General features: G+C 36.9%; 1 protein-coding gene across 7 annotated transcripts in view; it reads left to right on the top strand.

The window, feature by feature from the left end:
• Nucleotides 1-17,010, top strand: part of MAST2 (microtubule associated serine/threonine kinase 2) — a 190,144-nt gene that overhangs the window by 24,554 nt on the left and 148,580 nt on the right. The gene's annotated exons all lie outside the window — the stretch shown is intronic.

Here is a 17,010-nt window from a genome sequence, read left to right as displayed (position 1 = left end):
CAACATAAATTGCTCATAAATGGTAAACTAAAAGCAAAACTAGAAGCTTATTATTTTTTTTCCGAGTTTCCGTGGTGTTGTCCCTATAACAGGTGTTACGGAAATGAGGAAATTTTGGTGTGTTAACTGCACCATCATATAGGGCTGTAAGGAGTTGGGTGAATGTTTCTTAAAAAGCAATGACCCCTTTGAATGCTTCTAGTTTATAGAAGCAATGGCCCCTTAAGTTAAATGGTGTACCTTGTATGTAGTAGCCTTTAGATTGCTACCAGTTAGACTTTTTTTGTGAATCCTTGGCAGTTTGGTACCACCAGGATTTGAAAACAAATTAAAATCTTTGATGTTAAAACATCCATGTGTTTGTGTTTTAATTTCACAATGAAGTGTTTGTAGTCTTAGCATTTTTAGATGTGCTATTGCATTGATTTGATTTAATTGTATTGTCTTAGATTGGTGCCTGTCAGTAGATACTTTTCTATCAGTTTTAGTCTTAAATATTTATTCTTAGCAGTGGTTGTAATTTCTTTATATGAATAGAAGTAAAAATTGGCACATGAGAGTGGCATCCAAGTTCTTATCTGGTGGGGTCTTGAGAAAAAAAAAAAAAAGAAAAAGAGAAAAAAGGGAAAAAGCAAAACATTAAAATACAGATTTATTGCCTGGTGGTAGGCAAATACCTTGAAGTTATATAGCTTAATGAAAATAGCTGTGCTTTAAACCAAAGCATTAGTTCTCAGATATTTAATTTGGAATCCTGCTTTGTTGTTTAACAGCTCTGCACAATTCAGTGGGTTGCAGATGTGTTTGCATGGTAGTGCTGCATATTAATGTGATGTATTTTCAGTTTGTCATGGCAGTGTTTGTGCTGTCTATCAAATGCTCTGATATGAAGTGCAATGTCAATAATTTATTTTAAAATAATAATCTTTCTAATTAAAGCAGACAAATTTAGCTATAAATCCAGTGTTAGTCCTTTTGTGTTGTTGCTAGGTACTGAAGTATATGGCCGTTTTCCTACCTCTGTATGGTTTATGGTGGGCTGTATGTTAATTGCAGTTGCAGTTAATTAAGCCCAGAAATTATTATTTTTTTTTTATATGAAATGGGCTTCTAAAGCAATGACTAAAGAGCTGGTCACAGGATGAACACCTAATTAAATGCAGTGAGTCCTGGGATCTCGGAGCTAGTTACGTGTTTGCAGCTCTTCTAATAATGCTTGTGGTATTGAAATATGTTTCACAAATTAGAACAGCAAAGGGTTTCTTGCCAGTATAATTAATCTTCTTAGAAGAATAGCTCTATTAAGAGATGAGTAGGTTCAGTAATGCAGAGTGTCATTTTAATGTGCCAGCCTTGATTGTTAGAGCATTTAATTCTCCTATTATTTGTTACTAATACAATAGAAGCATAGCTAGGGAGAAATGAGAGTGTGGTACTGGAAAGGCATAATACTCAGAGCTACGTGCGTTATTTCTGCTTCCACTTTATGGTACTGTAGGTATCAATGTATTGGTATTCAGTAGTGTTTTTGTTTTTTTTTTCCTCTTGTGCTTAAATTGTGTGTTTTTTTTTCCCGACTTTGTTTACAAAGTAAAACAATAAATTAATGGTAGCAACTGCTTAGAAATTAGTTTGTAGCTTCTGAAACAAGACTGATAGCTAGGCTACTTATTAGCAACAGCTCAAGAATTGGAAATGATATTCTAACATGCTAAACTTCATAACCATAATTTATTGTTAGAACCTTTCAGCTCTTTGCATGTGTGATAGTCTGATTTAATGTGCCTGCATAGCAGTTGCTACTAGATACTTGATTTGAAAAGGAAGCCATCATAGCCTGAATGCCAAGTGCTCTTGTGATGTTGATCAGATCGGTGTGCCTTCTAAATATGTGAGGACTTCCTACCTTCAGTTCATCAGTTCATCATGAACTCTAAGACACACGTTTGTGATTGTAGTAGATGGACTTCCTGGTGAGGAGTGTCCTATGATTTTTATTCCATATTTATGAATTTAATTCCCTAACATACCCAAAGAAATAATTGGGGGGAATAGACACAGGCTTTGTTGTGAGTATCTCTGATATTTTCTGGTCTCAAGACTCAAACATAGTAAAAATGAAGGAAAAAAAAATATGGGGTGGTGGATAGAAAAACTGTATATAAGGAACAGAAGGATAATAATGTGGAAAATCTCTTATGACTTAGTTTGGGGATTCATTTATCTGAAAACCTGGCTTGCAGACTCCCTGTCTTAAAGGAGTTAGGATATGGATTGTGCTTTGAAGACAACTGATGAGAATGATTGGGGATAAGGATGCATTCTCTTATGAAAAAAGGCATGAAAAGCATCAGGGCTTGTTAATTTTAGAAAGGAAAAAGCTTGAGAAGAGAATATTGTTGTAGAGGAGGTGAATTGGGAGGGTCTTCTTGCAAACAGTTATTTTGACAAAACTCAAAGAGTGAATTTGATTGCCAAAAGCAATTTACTTCAATGCTGCGAAGTGTTAATATTCCAGGGTTGGAGTGTGTATGGGTGGACAAGGGATGATTTTCCCTTAATTTTTATTGTTAAGGATAGGCTGCTGTATACTGGGGTACCACACCATTGCCAAATATGTATTTACGTTTGTGGAGAAAGAGGAGTGTGTGTGTGCGTGTTCCCTTGGCATATAGCACATCTCAAGCACCATCTCCAGCTTTTTGTGAAAGAACATCCGATAGTGTGCTACCCATAAATTAGAATCACAGAGTATCCCAAGTTGGAAGGGACCTGCAAGGATGATCCAGCCCAACTCCTGGGCTACGTCTCTCATGCGTTGCTCACTATCTAGTGCCTGGAAAAATTAGAGATGTTCCAAGAATAAGAAACCATGCGTGTTCCTGTTGCCAACTGTGGTGATGGGAAAACACTTCAAGGAAGTCTGTCATTGGAAAATTTGATACTTTTGTGAAAGCAATTTTGAACCTTTTTTTTCCCTTTCCTTCTTACAAACTTAAGTTTTCTAAACTGCTCCCTGTACTCCTTGAACTGAAAACTGAGCATCATTTTTGAAAATTAGGTTGAGGATTCTGTTTTAGTGGCAGGTCTCTTGTTGGTATAAACTTTCTTCCTTGTGTTCTGTACCACACAATATATGGTCTGGGTCATTTTTTCATCTTCAGAGATGAAGTCTGGTGACTACACTGTTGGTGCTTTGTTAATCCTGATGATAGACTTCTAAGGTTTCCTTCCAGAGTCAGTCTCCTGTTCAGAAATTTCAAATGACTTACGGTTTTACATTCACTTTGCAAGGTAATGGTTAAAATGAGACAATCATGTTGTAGAATATGTCAGAAAGTTTGCCTTTCCCTGGTCTTGTTCTACAAGAAGTAGATAAAACAAACAAACAAAAACCCACACAACAAAACCTCTCAGATTTTGAATAACAGTCTGGAGGACAGAAAGTCTCAGATGCAAGGACTTGAAATTACTAACACGCTGAAAAACTTCCCATGTTGAATTATACTGAGCCGGTGACAGCCCCCATTCAGCCTCATCTATCCTGACCGTTCAGTTACCTAAAGCTTTGAGGATTAGGTTATTCTGAGCAGAATGGGGCAAATGGTCATCCTTGGGGCAGGGAGGGAGCCTGTGCTGGAAACCTGGTAATTGAGACAGACTTGACACTGTGGCATATTAGTTTTGACGTTCAAGTTGAGGTGTGCTTTTTAGGAGAGAATATTCACTGTTGATTTTCCGAGTTTTCATTCCTTTGCTTTTGATTTAGTATAGTTGTATTAGGAATAGAATCAGTTGTACCCAGTATATAAACCTCCTGTGGCAGTGTATTGCCCCTGTGCAGTTTGCTCTTTCTGCTCTTTATTACAAAAGGTTGTTCCTCACCTCTGCATCATTCTTGGCTACCAGGGAGAGTGGCTAGTCGGTTACAGGTTTGGGTTTTTAAAGCCACCATGTAGATAATTCCATTTATATTCATTTTAAGGCTAAAACCAATTGCTGATGTTTGGAAAGCCTGGTGAGGGATTTGCGGTGATGTTCTGCCATCTGCTGGTGGGCATGTAGCAATTGAGAGAAATAGTTTAACCCTGAGACCTAAGTAACTTCTAGTAAAAGGTTTTCAGAGATCCTGGTAATTGTTTGTGATTTTGCAGCACAAGAATACTATTTGTGTGATTGTGTTCTACAGTAACCACTTGCTAATAATCTGGCTTCTTTTTTAGCTGGAGTGTGAATTAGCTTCATATTTTAATGCACCATGGCTTGCAACAGTGGTTTTCTGGTAACAGAAAGCTGGTGATTAGGATAGTTAATAAAATAATATAGAAATAATATAGTTTTTTTTTTTTTTTTTTTTTTTTTTTTTTTTTTGAGGCAAATAGGTCAATCGTTGTTTTTTGCATTTTTTTGGGGTCAAAAGATGTGTTGCCTAACTGTGTTTTGGTCGATGACCTGCTAGGTGGTGCTGAAGTACTGGAGGTTTCATCTCAGCATAGTGAATTGCATTTTCAACACAAAATGACACCATTGCTACAGGGCCAACCTAAAGAAGAGCGAGATCTTTTCCTGTGCACCGAAGCTAGAAGGGGACATTAACAGCGTGTTGTTTGCAAATTCACTACAGAAATTAACAATTGAAAAATCCAGCTGAAATGCTGTGCAGTTAGAAGTTCAATTTTTTTATATTCTGCTTCCAAAACCCTATTAGTTATAAAAGGAAATTCTGTATCTGGGTCTCCTCCTTGTTTTGCCGTGCTTTAACAGACTCTCTGTGTATTATTCACTAATTTCACAGTGATGAGGCCTTGGAAGGAACAGAGTTTGTGGTGACTTGCAGGTATCTGATTAGCAAATCAAGCATTAGCTTGCAAAGCTGGTCTTCCACTGCACTCTCTGGCTTTCTGTTTGATATGAATACTCACAGTGATGTGAGTGCACAGAGCTTAGGCTTCTACCTCCTTGCAAAAGAATTAGATGTAATCTCTGTCTTTTTACTGAAAAATATAGCAGTAGTTGGGGGACAAGCCATTAATGCCAGTTGTGTGTAGAGCTACCTCCTGCTGATTGATTGCATACTTATCTCAGGAGCAGACATTTGAGTCTGATGAGAAAACTTCATTTACATTTGTGTGTTCTGAAACACGCAGCTGCTCTTTTTCCAAAATGTTTTGTTATAGGTAACCTTACTTTTTGATTGTGTTTTAGGAGGTAAGGTGTTGACTGTTTAAATGTTGCTGAAGACATTTGAAAATATTTTTAACTGAAAAATAATCAAAAATAATTAAAGTTACAGCTCATGAAGACCATATACTTGTTCTAGGGTGTAAAGAACTTTTAATACTTGACTGTACAAATCTCATATTGTTAGAAAAGTAGAAGATAGCAGAGGACTATGGTTATGTGAATGAAATCTATTACTGTATGAAGTCATGGAAATTGTGTTTTAAAATAGCAGTAATAGCCTGAAATGGTAAGTAAATGGGCTTCCAGATTAAGATTATGTGAAGCCTAAATTTATGCATACTAATTAACAATTTACATTTGTTTATGCTGTGAAGTCTATGAGCAAATCTTTGAGAGTTTTGGTAAGTTATGGATTTTGGAAGATGTGGCTCTGAGGAGATGAGATAAAAGGTAAGTGTTGCTTGAAGAGCTAAAGCACTGTCCAGACTTGTGTTTTCTTGAAGGGACTGGATTTGAGGGAGAGATGGGGAGCAAGTTCTGGGTGGAGGATTGAACATACCGGCATGGGCTGAGTGATAAGACTTGAAAGTGAGGACAAGGATCTGATAGTGTGGAGAAGGGGAGAATCAGGCCTTTTGCAGAGGAGTAAATGCCGTTATAAGCAAATTGCAGAAGAGCTTCTTTGAACATATTTGAGTATTCTGAGCAAAATTCCGAGCACTAGGCAATGCCTAGGGTGCTTGCAGAGATTTACCTTTGTCACAGCTTTAAGGCATCTCTGGTGGGAAAAGTAAAATGCATATGCTATAATCCTGCATATTTTCATGATAAATTCAGGAACATATGCTTCACAGTGGCATTCAAAACTGATAGTCCTGTTAGGATTTTCACTATGAAATTTCATTCTAAATAATGAATGTGTATCTGAATAAAGAATAGCAAATAATTGTGACAAATTCTGTACCAAAGTTATACTTAATATATAGTGCATAGTACTTGAACACAGTCAGCAACTTGCTATGAAGTCTTTTCAGGTCAGCATTTTTTTTAACTCCAGTTAAGTGAATTTCATTTTGGAGTGGACTCATTGGCTCAAAGGAGGTTTTCATACTGGAAAGAAAATTTGAACACCCTTCTTTGTAACCTGAGGCTTGTCATCATAGGAAATATGAATTCATAAAACTTGCCTTATGATAATTGTTAGGCACTAGACTGTCAGTTTGAATGATTGCAGTTCTCATTATCTTCAGATGCTGTGTGTTACTTTTTGTCTATGAATATGTTGAATTGATTTTTGGCACACGCAGTCAGTTCTGCTCCTGACAGCAGTGCTATTGTAGGTGTAAAGTGAGAAACTGCTGTAGTGTGCATGGAAAATTAGCTTTTTTTTTTTTTTTTTTTCTTGGGGAGGTGTGAGGAACTTAAGACAATACAAAGAGTTATTCAGGCAGCCTTGAATATACATTGTCACTGGAACGATACTTTGTTCCATAAGAGTGTTCTGTGATTCCTTTTGGCCTTTATATAAGAATATACTGATGCAGACAGTAAAAGCAAACAAACTTTAAAAATCTAAAATATTCAGATTTTTTATATATATATATATATATATATTATTTTTTTTGGTAGGTGATACCATAGGCTGCATGAGATGTCCACATTTAGTATTTTAATATAGCTGCCTTCTGCATCTGGTAACTATTTCCTAGGATGCGGTAGGTAATAAGAAGGTCAGTTTTCACGCATGTGATATTTTGGTTGCCTGAGTTTCAAGCTACTTTGTTCCAGTAATACAGACTGCTTTGAGGTTTAAGTTACCTATAAAAAACCCCTCCTAAGTCTGTGACTAACAAAAGCTTTGGAAATGCTCTAGAAATTAGTAGCGTATCCCCTGTGTTTGGCAGCTATTTTGTTGTTTGGTGTGTTTTACTCTACTGTGTTATTTTGGTTTATCAAAGCCATGCAGTGCATCTTCCCAGCGAAACAGTTACAGCTCTAGAGACTCGGTGATTGCTTATTTTACTGCTTTGAGGAAAATGGGAATACAGTTGTTTATATGCTTCGCCTCTGAACAGCTGTAGCTCAGAATCTTGCTGAAGAGTTAATCTACAGTCCTTATTGCCTTGAGATTACTAGAGGGGGAGAGGTGTTATCACTTGGCAGAGATAAGTTCAGCCTTGTAACTGAAACAGTACTAAAGCCTAAGGCTTACGCAACAATCCTCATATCTGAACTTTGATAAACTGAGATACAGAGAGGTTAAATCACTTGGTCATCAGTAGAACTGGGAGGAAAGCATACCTCACAGATTTTCTGTGAAGCTCAGTTTATTAATGTTTGGAAAACTCAGATGGACAGGGCTATGAAATAACTTATTCCTGCAGTCACTTTATAGATAGTGTACCTGTATCACTCACCTATTACTAATTCTGTTCAAGGCATTGTTCAGATTCTGAAGTCTGTGAGAACACGAATATATAAAATCAGAATAACCATTACACTTGCAGTCTTGATTTTGAGTCAGTATCTATAGTTCTTTCCTTTACAAACCAGGACTAGGAGTAACTACCAGGTTGTTTTTTCAAAGCGTCATTTATTATTGGGAATATATGAGGAAGATTATTGCAACATTTTGCATTGTTTCAAATTTTGTTCACTGAAAAGCAGCTGCGGCTGGCTAAGTATGTAAAAGCAAAATGTGTTGTGTGTTTGAAATAAACCAATCTACCTAAGGTGTCTTTTTAAGTAAGTAGTGAGGAACAACTGACTGAGGTGCTTCTTGCTTTTGTTGTTTATTGCAGTGACCAAGTTTCCATTTGGGAAAAAAAATAAAAATGGATTCTGTGTACATCATGAACATAAAATGCTGTCATGTTGAAACTGTAGTGCAAGTATGCAAAAATGTGTGTCAGTGTGAACTTTGAGTTATTGGCAAGGGGAAAATGTTTATAATACAGGACTGAAAGAAGTACAGGGTTTCAGATCTGTCATGAAAGGATGTGAAATGTAATTAACCTAAAATAACCTTTAAAATATTTTTGAGCCTGATAAATTAAATGAGCTGTTGAGATAACTTAATGAGAGATTTTAATTTTATACCTTAAATAATATCCTATTAAAATCCTCAAGATTTTGCTTTGTGATGGAATCCACTGAGACTTACATTTTCACAATGACCTCATGATTCAGTAATGTTGTTAATATATTTGGTGTGTATTTGAGAGGTATTCTCTAGGTTAATGGCAGCATTTGTTCTTTAACTGCTTGAAGCCACAAAGCTCTAATTGAAGATACGAATGTTCAAACCTCATTATTTTAATGAGGTCATATAGTATAGCAACAATAAAAAATAGTTACGTGATGAACCCCTATTGCAGAGTTGCATAATTTGCCCATGAAAACAAAGTACTGTGTGAAACTTGAAATTATCATTCTCTGCCTTGGATTTTAAATAAAATGTGAAACTTTAAATCTAAGGTGGTTTCTGTATTTGTCTACACTCACAATTAGAAGGAAGTATTTGGTACTCCTTGTGTTAAAGGTATGCAGCTCTGTTGTTAGTTTACACAAATATGGTTACACTGCACACATTGAAGTTTTCACACAGGCTTCTAGTAGAAGCAAATGTAACCAGGTAACTCTGCAGAGATACTTTTGGTAAATTTGTGTCTTGAATTTTCTGAATATTGATAATTGAACTAATTTACTTAATGAGTGTTGCCAAGGAAAATACATAGTGTTTTTATCACTGTGTCAAGAATCCAGGGGTCGGAGGCAAAGGTCAAAGTGTTCATTACAGCTTTCATTTCATCAGTGTTGCCAACCTTGGTTGCCTGTTTGCAGCTTTGTATGCTATGCTATCTCTAGCGAGACCCAGATCCTTTTTAAGACTTCTGACTATTCTGATGGCCCTAAGTTTGTATTCCTACTATATTCTCCTATATTTATTTTTCTCTGTGGCTTCCCCTACCTCCAGAAAACAGGAAAAAAACTTTCCCCAGTAAATATTCATTCTCATTATTTGACAGTAGCTAGAAAAGTTATGAGTTAGACTGCTTTGTGTACAAGTATACTTCTGTGACCTCCTTAATTCCTCTCCACTCTACATTCTTTGGGCTGTGGGCTACTGGTCTGGAGATCTTAAGGTGAAAGCTATAGTGTTGTATCTTATACATGTATTACAGATCTATTGTTGGTCAAAATTTGCACCAAACTTTTTTTTTAATCATATGTTCTTGTACAACCTTTGTTTCTGTAGTATTTCCTTGCTAAATGAAGTGTTCTGAATCATGAGCTTTTCACCCATGAGCTCTTCAATTCTGCTCAAACGACCATTTGCAACATAAAATTAAGTAACCATTTGGTTGTTTTAGGTAAGTTTTTGTTGTTTTACTTTAATTCACCCAAATAACTTGGCTTTCAAAATAAACTAAAATGTGGGGTGTTTTGAATTTAAAACACAGGTACAAGATTGTCTTACCATACTATAAATTATAGTAATTTCAAGAGAAAAGAATTGTGGTGCATATCTTCTTCAATTAAGTACATTAATGATGCATGACCTTCCATCTGCTATCTAATTTCTTCTTTTGTCCCATTATTAACAAAGATTTTTAGCATCAAGCTTTGCCTGTATTCTATGATATCTCCATCTGAGAATGATAGTGGAAAGCCTGAAGTAATTTTTAGCTCTGTTTTTCTTTGCTAATTGATAAACTTCTCTGGTTGGTTGGGAGTTTAAAAGTAGGTAATCACAGCTTCATGTTCTGGAGCAAGTAGTGAATGGATGATTAAACTCTGTTTTGTGTTAACTAAAATGGAGGAAGTTGATTTAACTTGATTCCACCCAAGCTACATAATTGAGCTCAACCTTTTTGTTAGGAGCTGCTGCTCTGTGCTGAATACCTCTGTCTAGAGGAGTAGAAAGTGTATAATAATGCCCACTAGCCTCAAGTAAAATTATGTTCTTTTGCTATCTGTTTTTTGGGTAATTAATCACATAACCATGTCAGAATTTGAGCATTTTATGCTGAGGTCTGTCTGTCTCATTTACGTCAAGTTCTTGTGTCCCAGCATTTTGTCCCCAAAGAAAAGTAAGTGGGAAAGATTAAATGTATTGGGATTGTTGTGGCTGAGCCGTGCTGTGTTTTTAAAGGCACTTCCCACCCAACTGCATCAGGGTTGAAACCTGGATCTGATTAAGTAGTAGTAATCTGGGGTCTGTTTTACCCACTACATGACCAGGGTAAGTGGTGCTGACTGCAGTGTGCTGAGGAAGCTCGGGCACTGTAGAATGAAATCTTAGTGGGAGGAGATTTCAGTTACTTGTGTGTAGAGCAGAGATACAGGCAGTATGACTTTTATCCTTAGCAGCGCTCAGTTCTAGTTCAAAATGTTAAGTCAAAAAGCCACCCTTTAATAGCAACTGAAATAAATATATGCAGGCAGAACTAAAAATAATCAGAAGAACCTACTAAAATTTCTTACAGTTTCAAGAAGATGAACTGATTTAGGAGAAAGCTTGTGGAAGAGCAAGGAACCTCAGCAGAGATCTTCTCCTTTACAGTCTCTAGGGAACCTAGTTAAGGACCTCCTGTTAGAGGCACAGAGAAATGCTGTTTCCTCTTCCCACCTGCAAAGGATGGTTAAGAATGGTTTAAAGGAAAGTGGAGTGGTTAAAAGCAGGATAAAGGAGGTTGTTAATTCAGTGAATAAAAGGAGATAATGACACAGCTTTAGACACAACTCAGGAATGAAACATGTGAACCACTAATTAATTGTGCTGTGTAACCTATTGCTTAAAATAGTTTCAGTAGTTGAGGACTGGAAACTGGCAAAGGTGGTACAAATGTTTTAAAAAAAGGGATCCAGAAGAGATCTGTGGAGTTAGACAAGCAGGTGTTCCCTTTGTGCTACAGTTGCCTGTAACAAGTGCAATTAACCATTTGGTTGTATCTAAACAGTATTTGAATAGAGCAGCCTTACCTAGTCATTCAGATAACCCTGACAGTGCTGATCTCACTGTGTATACTCTGCTCTTACAGTAAGTTTTTCATCAGTGGTTTTATATTTATTTCTAGGTCATCAATTAAAATGCTGAATAGTCTTATATGCATGACTGTTCTCTTGACACAAAATGGTCCTATTCAGTACTGATTCTTCTTCTGACAGCTACTTTTTAAAATTCAATTGGCTGGCTGGTTCTTAATCCAGACAGTTTTGCTGCTTCCCAGAGATACATTTTTTAGAAATGTAGTTTGTTGGCAAGTTAAAGGCTCCAAAGAATTCTAAGTCTGATGTTTACATGTTTACTTTATCAGAAGAGGCAGTAATTTAATCCTCCCTCACTCCTCCTATCCAAAAGCACCTAAGAACTCTTCTCAGAAATGGCAGCGATTTATTTGGAACCTTATTTTCCATAACAGTCTCAACAACTGATGTTATTTCTACTTTTGCACTTTACTTGGAAAAGTTGATACAGGATTAAAATAATTATTTTGCCTGGGTTTGACATTGTGCTGGTTGCACTGAAACCTCCTGGGTAATCTGTTTACTCCTTAACTCTTGCTTGGCTGGGCAGGAGTGGATTTTTTTGACTTTTCCACTCTTCTTTCTGTTACAAAAAGAGTTTTAAAGGCAGTACTGAGAAGAAAACTGGACTGCTGTTGTGGGAAGTTCAGGAGCAAGGCTCTTCCATGTAGCACGGAACAGAGCAAATTTCTCCAAAAAACTGATGCTGATGCCAGATAACTTTGAGGCATATTTAGAATCATGCTGCTATTGTCACTTTTTTTTTTTTTTTTTAATCCCACTTCACACTTCTGTTCAGTTGCTTTCCATTTCCGTGTCTTCAGAAGGAAACCTTAGGAAAGTGAGGTTTCTTCAGCTTCACCACCTGTTTTGGAAAGTGTCTCCCTCCCTTGAATTCTACCTTGACTGTACCGATTTGCATTCTGGTATGAGATCATGCTGCCAATATAAGCTTTATTAGTTGATATTGGCAATTTTGGAAGTTTCCTTTCAATACTAAGACATTAGCAGATAATTTTTCAGCATGCAACTGTGGATTGCTACTGGTGGTTGCCAGTTTTCTTCCTCTCTGATGTCCTAATGTTGTGGTAGAATTGAATTCCCCATTTTCTAATGTAGTTTCCTGCCATAATTAGTTTTGTCCTGGATCTTGTTGGACTCAGTATGTTACCAGCTTTCTGAGAAGCTTCTTTTTTGATACACATAGAAAAGACTCTCCTTATTTTTCATGGAAAGAATTTTCTCAAGGGATGGTGCCAAGACTCAGAACAGCAAGAAATCATGACCAAGAAATTATGGCTTTGTATTTGACTGTAATCAAACCATCTCTCAACATCATTTTGTCTCTCCAGAGCTGGAAGAGATCTATGGGTGCACATGTATTTTTGGCATTGGCTTTAGCCAAATTTGAAAGTAATGGCGTAAATGATTATGACTGCAAGAAACATTGAACAGTGGTAGGGAATCAAAGTTAGCGCAATTGTTCCATCTTTCCTGGCAGCTTCCAAGCCTCAGGCCAATTTTATCCAGGCTTGAAAAGAGGAAGAAATGTCAAAAATAATTGTAATTGCAATTTCATAAGAATTGGAGCCGAGTAGGAGACACCCCCACAAGTTCTCTCTGAGAGAGACGCAGTTCATTGTTTATTGTGGCTTGATAGCACTGGCTGACACAAATATCGCAGAGTGCACAGCTCGCCGATTAGCTGGGGGACATCCTGTCTCCTTTGGGTGCAGCCAAAATAGGAGAGCTGAAGCTGCTTTTAAAGAACACAGGAGGTAGCAAGACGATGAAAGACAAAATTGAGTCTGTAGGAAACCAGGTGTTTTTAATTCTGTTGCTCCAGAAGCAACTTATTTATATTGTAGTACTGAAAGAACCTGACATCCTTCTGTCTCTAAAAGCACGGATGTTAGTGACCTAACTCTGACAAGGTTGGAAGGAAAGCTTTTGAAACACTTCTCGTAATACTTCCTCGCTGTCAGTTTGGCGTATTACTTTTTATCTGTGGAGGGAATGATGGGAAGCTGATGCAGCAAATGGAAGACTTTTCCACGTGCCCTCTTTGCAGCATTCTGTGACTGTCCCAGACTGAGACCGCACTGAAAGGTTAGCGCAAGGAAGTGATGAGTGTCTTTCCTGGGCTGTAAATCTAACCTTTCAGAAAGCACAAGGAGGGGAACCCTCAGATTTTGGTTGTGCATCGTGAAGCAGAGCATACTTGTGGTATCATCTGCAGTTTTATTTCTTTGCTTTTTAGTATTAAAGACATTTAAAAAAATTGTATTCTACAAGCTTCAAAGAGAGACTATTATCTAATTGGCTTTTGGTTAGGAGGATACTGATTTCTAGGTCAATGTAAAACAAATGAGCATTTAAATTGAAGAGGAGCAGCTGTTCCAAAGCCCCTTTCCACAGTGCCTGGTTTTGTTAAGGATAATTATATCTAATTTTAAATTACGATAGCTTTGAGTATTGAGCTTTGCCTTGTTACATCCAGTAGCTCATTCTCCTTCATCAGTAAGAATGTTCCATTATGGAGCTAGGTTTCTTATTTGATTTATTTTTCTGGGCCTTTTGAATTACAAAGAGAAATATAGCTTTAAAGATTTTTTTGAACACTTTCACGCAACTGTTGCCATACTCCTGTTTTCTTTTTTGAGATCTTAAAACAGATACAATATTGTCTGTGATTTCTGTGGAAAGATACTGCTAAGAAAATATATATTTATGTAAATACGCAACATTTTTGTTCATATTTTTAGCTTGAAAATGGAAACCTTAGCCTCTAGTGCTGAAAAATTCGAGAAAGCTCTTGTCAGCCCTTAGAAGAAAACATATGCTAAAGATGTCCTGTGGATTGCATACTGCTTGTTTCAATTAACACATTGATATTCCCTGTCAGTTCTTGAGACAAAAGCCCAGGTGACAATTCAAACGATGCCTGAATGTCATATTTTAATTTTGTACTGGTGAGCTTTGATTTATTTATTTTTTTAAACAAAGAATGAAAGATTGTAACTACAAAGCTCAATGTTGTATTAATTCAGTAGGATGTCTGAACACTTTAAAGATCATATATTGTGAATACGTTGCTGTTGAAATAAAGCACGTTTGTTTTATATCAACTGCTGGTTGCTGGACATGGCAGTATTGTAACGTCATGCGCAATGACTGTGTGCTTGAACTGAATTTGGAATACAATATAACTGTAATTTGCAATAAGTGTAAAATATTTTTTTCATTTTAACATGAAGCACTACATTTTTTTTTTTTACCTGCTACTTTTACGGAAAGAGATTGTCTTTGAACACCTTTTAAAATAATGGATGTCACACTTTTCCTCTGAGAAAATGCTTTGGGGCACTAAGTCAACATCTCTTTTTGTTTCCTCTCCTCTGACTAAATGTAATAGGTTCTGTTGAACAAAAGTAAAAAATAAAGAAAAATTAGAGAGAGCGCCAAATTTTTATGCATCTAGCATTTTTTGAGAAAAATAGCTTTCAAAGAAAAATACACAGAAGCACTCTTAAAAATAGGAGGTCTGACAGAGATCCTGGTGGAAGAGAAGACAAAAATTGTCATTGCACTTGCAAACCTTAGAAATTGTGAATGAATTCATTACCTTTTTTTTTTTTTTTTTTTGCGTGTGTGTGTGTACTGAATAAATGTTGGGAAAAAGGATTTCTATTCACAAAAAAAAAAACAACACAACAGAACAAACTTTTAAGTCATCTAGCATTTTAAGGGAAGATGACAAAATTTTGGGAAATGTATAGCAGAAATTTTTCTATAGCAGCAAAAAGAGAAGAATAAAAATCTGTCAGAAGCCATCAGCCAAGAACCTGCCTGTAAGGCATTTCCCTGCAAATCAATGTACGCTTAGGCCAATGTGGACAAGGAGAGCAGGGGAGAGTAAAATCTTCTAGCCCCAAATGTGTTGGTTTATCTTCAAGTATTTCTTTCAGAGACAGTGTTTGAGTCAATGTTATTGGTCTTAAGCAGACAAAATGGTATGATTTTAACAGCATGGAGACCTGTCTAAGCACTTAAAATGTCAGCTGGAAACGAGGGTAAAACCATGCATGTATTTAAGGTATGTTGAAATGAACTGTGTGTGGATTAAGTTGGAAGAATATACTCAGTGCTGTAGACTCTGTTCTGAGTGGAGTGATCAAAGAAAAATAAGTTCACAGTAATGGATTTTTTTTCCTAATGGGTATGTCAACAGTTTAATTCCTTACTTGTAGATGTTAAGTTAGTGTAATATAAGAGAAGGGGCTATTTTGTCAAGCATCATTTTTGTTCTGAAGAATTTAGCGTCCACAATGACAAATTTAACTGAAATACAGCTTGGTTTAGTCCTATACCTCTGTGATTTCTTGTCCTTATAACTCTTCAACTCTGCAAAGGAAGCACCATGTCAATGCAAAACTTGTCTAGCTTGGTCTTGAAAGTCAACTGTGGCTTTAACGATGGATCAGAAGCAGAAGTTTGGGAAGAGTTTGTAGAAAGGGCAAGTAAGTATGTGAGAACTGCTGCTGCTGTGGGGGGCTGCAGAAAAAGTGCTATTAGCCAGGAATGTGGAAGAACTGAAGAGGACAGTTGTGGAGGCCTTCTGCATGGTAAAGGTTTCTCAGGGTGTGCCTACGTGAGATATGAGATCCATCCCAAGGTTTTGGTTCTGTAGAACCAGTTTCTGCGGCTAAATAGGTCATAGGCTAACTGGCTTTAAAGTGTTCTTTTTGTGGGATTCTTGAAACTAAAGATTTTGTTGTTTCTATCACCTTTTCGGTAAATATGAGTATCTTTCATTAGGGAGATGGGATACGAGTTGGTATTAGGTCCTTGAGCTTTGGCTTTGTTCATGTTCCAATTAAAGGTATTCATTACTGATTTTCACGTCCAAATGTCTCTAAAGCATGAGAACTATCCCAGAATCAAGTAACAAAATCCTGATTTTGGCAATGTCATCTAAACAGAAGTTGTTCCGTCAGATTTTCAGCAATAAGTTCTCCACCTATCAGAACAAGTGTTTCCTTTAAAAATGGAATTGTATTTGAAATGTAACATCAGAGAAGCTAGTTTCCATTCTGTCCTGATGCCAGTTTTAACTTCAGAACAAGAACGTTTACATAGTGAATACAACAACTTATGTAAATATTAAAGTTTAATTGAAGATTCCTTTCCAAAGATGTTAGCTTTCTAGGTGGCTTGAGCCAAGGAACTTTTTTCTGCCTGGAAACTGGTGTCTCATCTGAATATACCTTCTATGGTACAGTATGAAAACAGTTGGGCTGTAGTTGAATGAACCCTTTCCTCCACCCTTGTCGACAGCAAATTTACATTTGTATGGCAGAGGGGTGGGTGAGCTGCCTTCTGCAGTGGATGGGGTGTGGGGGATGGGGCAGTTCTGCACAGGAATCTAAACCTAACAAACTGGAAACATAATTCACTGTGAAAGCTCGAGTATTGTGGAAAACTGGAGGATTTTACGCATTTTCTTTGCGTTTCTTCTCCCTAGGACCAAGCCTCATAAGCAGCATTTGTTGTGGTTCAGAATGAGTTCGTATTACAATTCATTGTCAATGCACAGCTTTGCTCTGAAGGTCTTAGTTTCTCAGATAGAATGCTGTAAATAGGCAGGAAATCCAGAAGAAATTCAGACAAGCTGTCAGGCAAGTTTCCTTAGGTTGACTGCCAAGTTGTGTGTGTGTGTGTGTGTGTGTGTGTTTTTAAAAGAAGTTACCTCATCAACCTTCCTTGTTTCCGTAGTCTGTCAGTTTGTCTCAAAGG

The sequence above is a fragment of the Anas acuta genome, chromosome 8 (genome assembly GCF_963932015.1).
Source record: "Anas acuta chromosome 8, bAnaAcu1.1, whole genome shotgun sequence".
Classification (NCBI taxonomy): Eukaryota; Metazoa; Chordata; class Aves; order Anseriformes; family Anatidae; genus Anas; species Anas acuta.
Note: the sequence above shows the minus strand (reverse complement) of the source record. Positions and strands in the feature narration are given on the sequence as shown.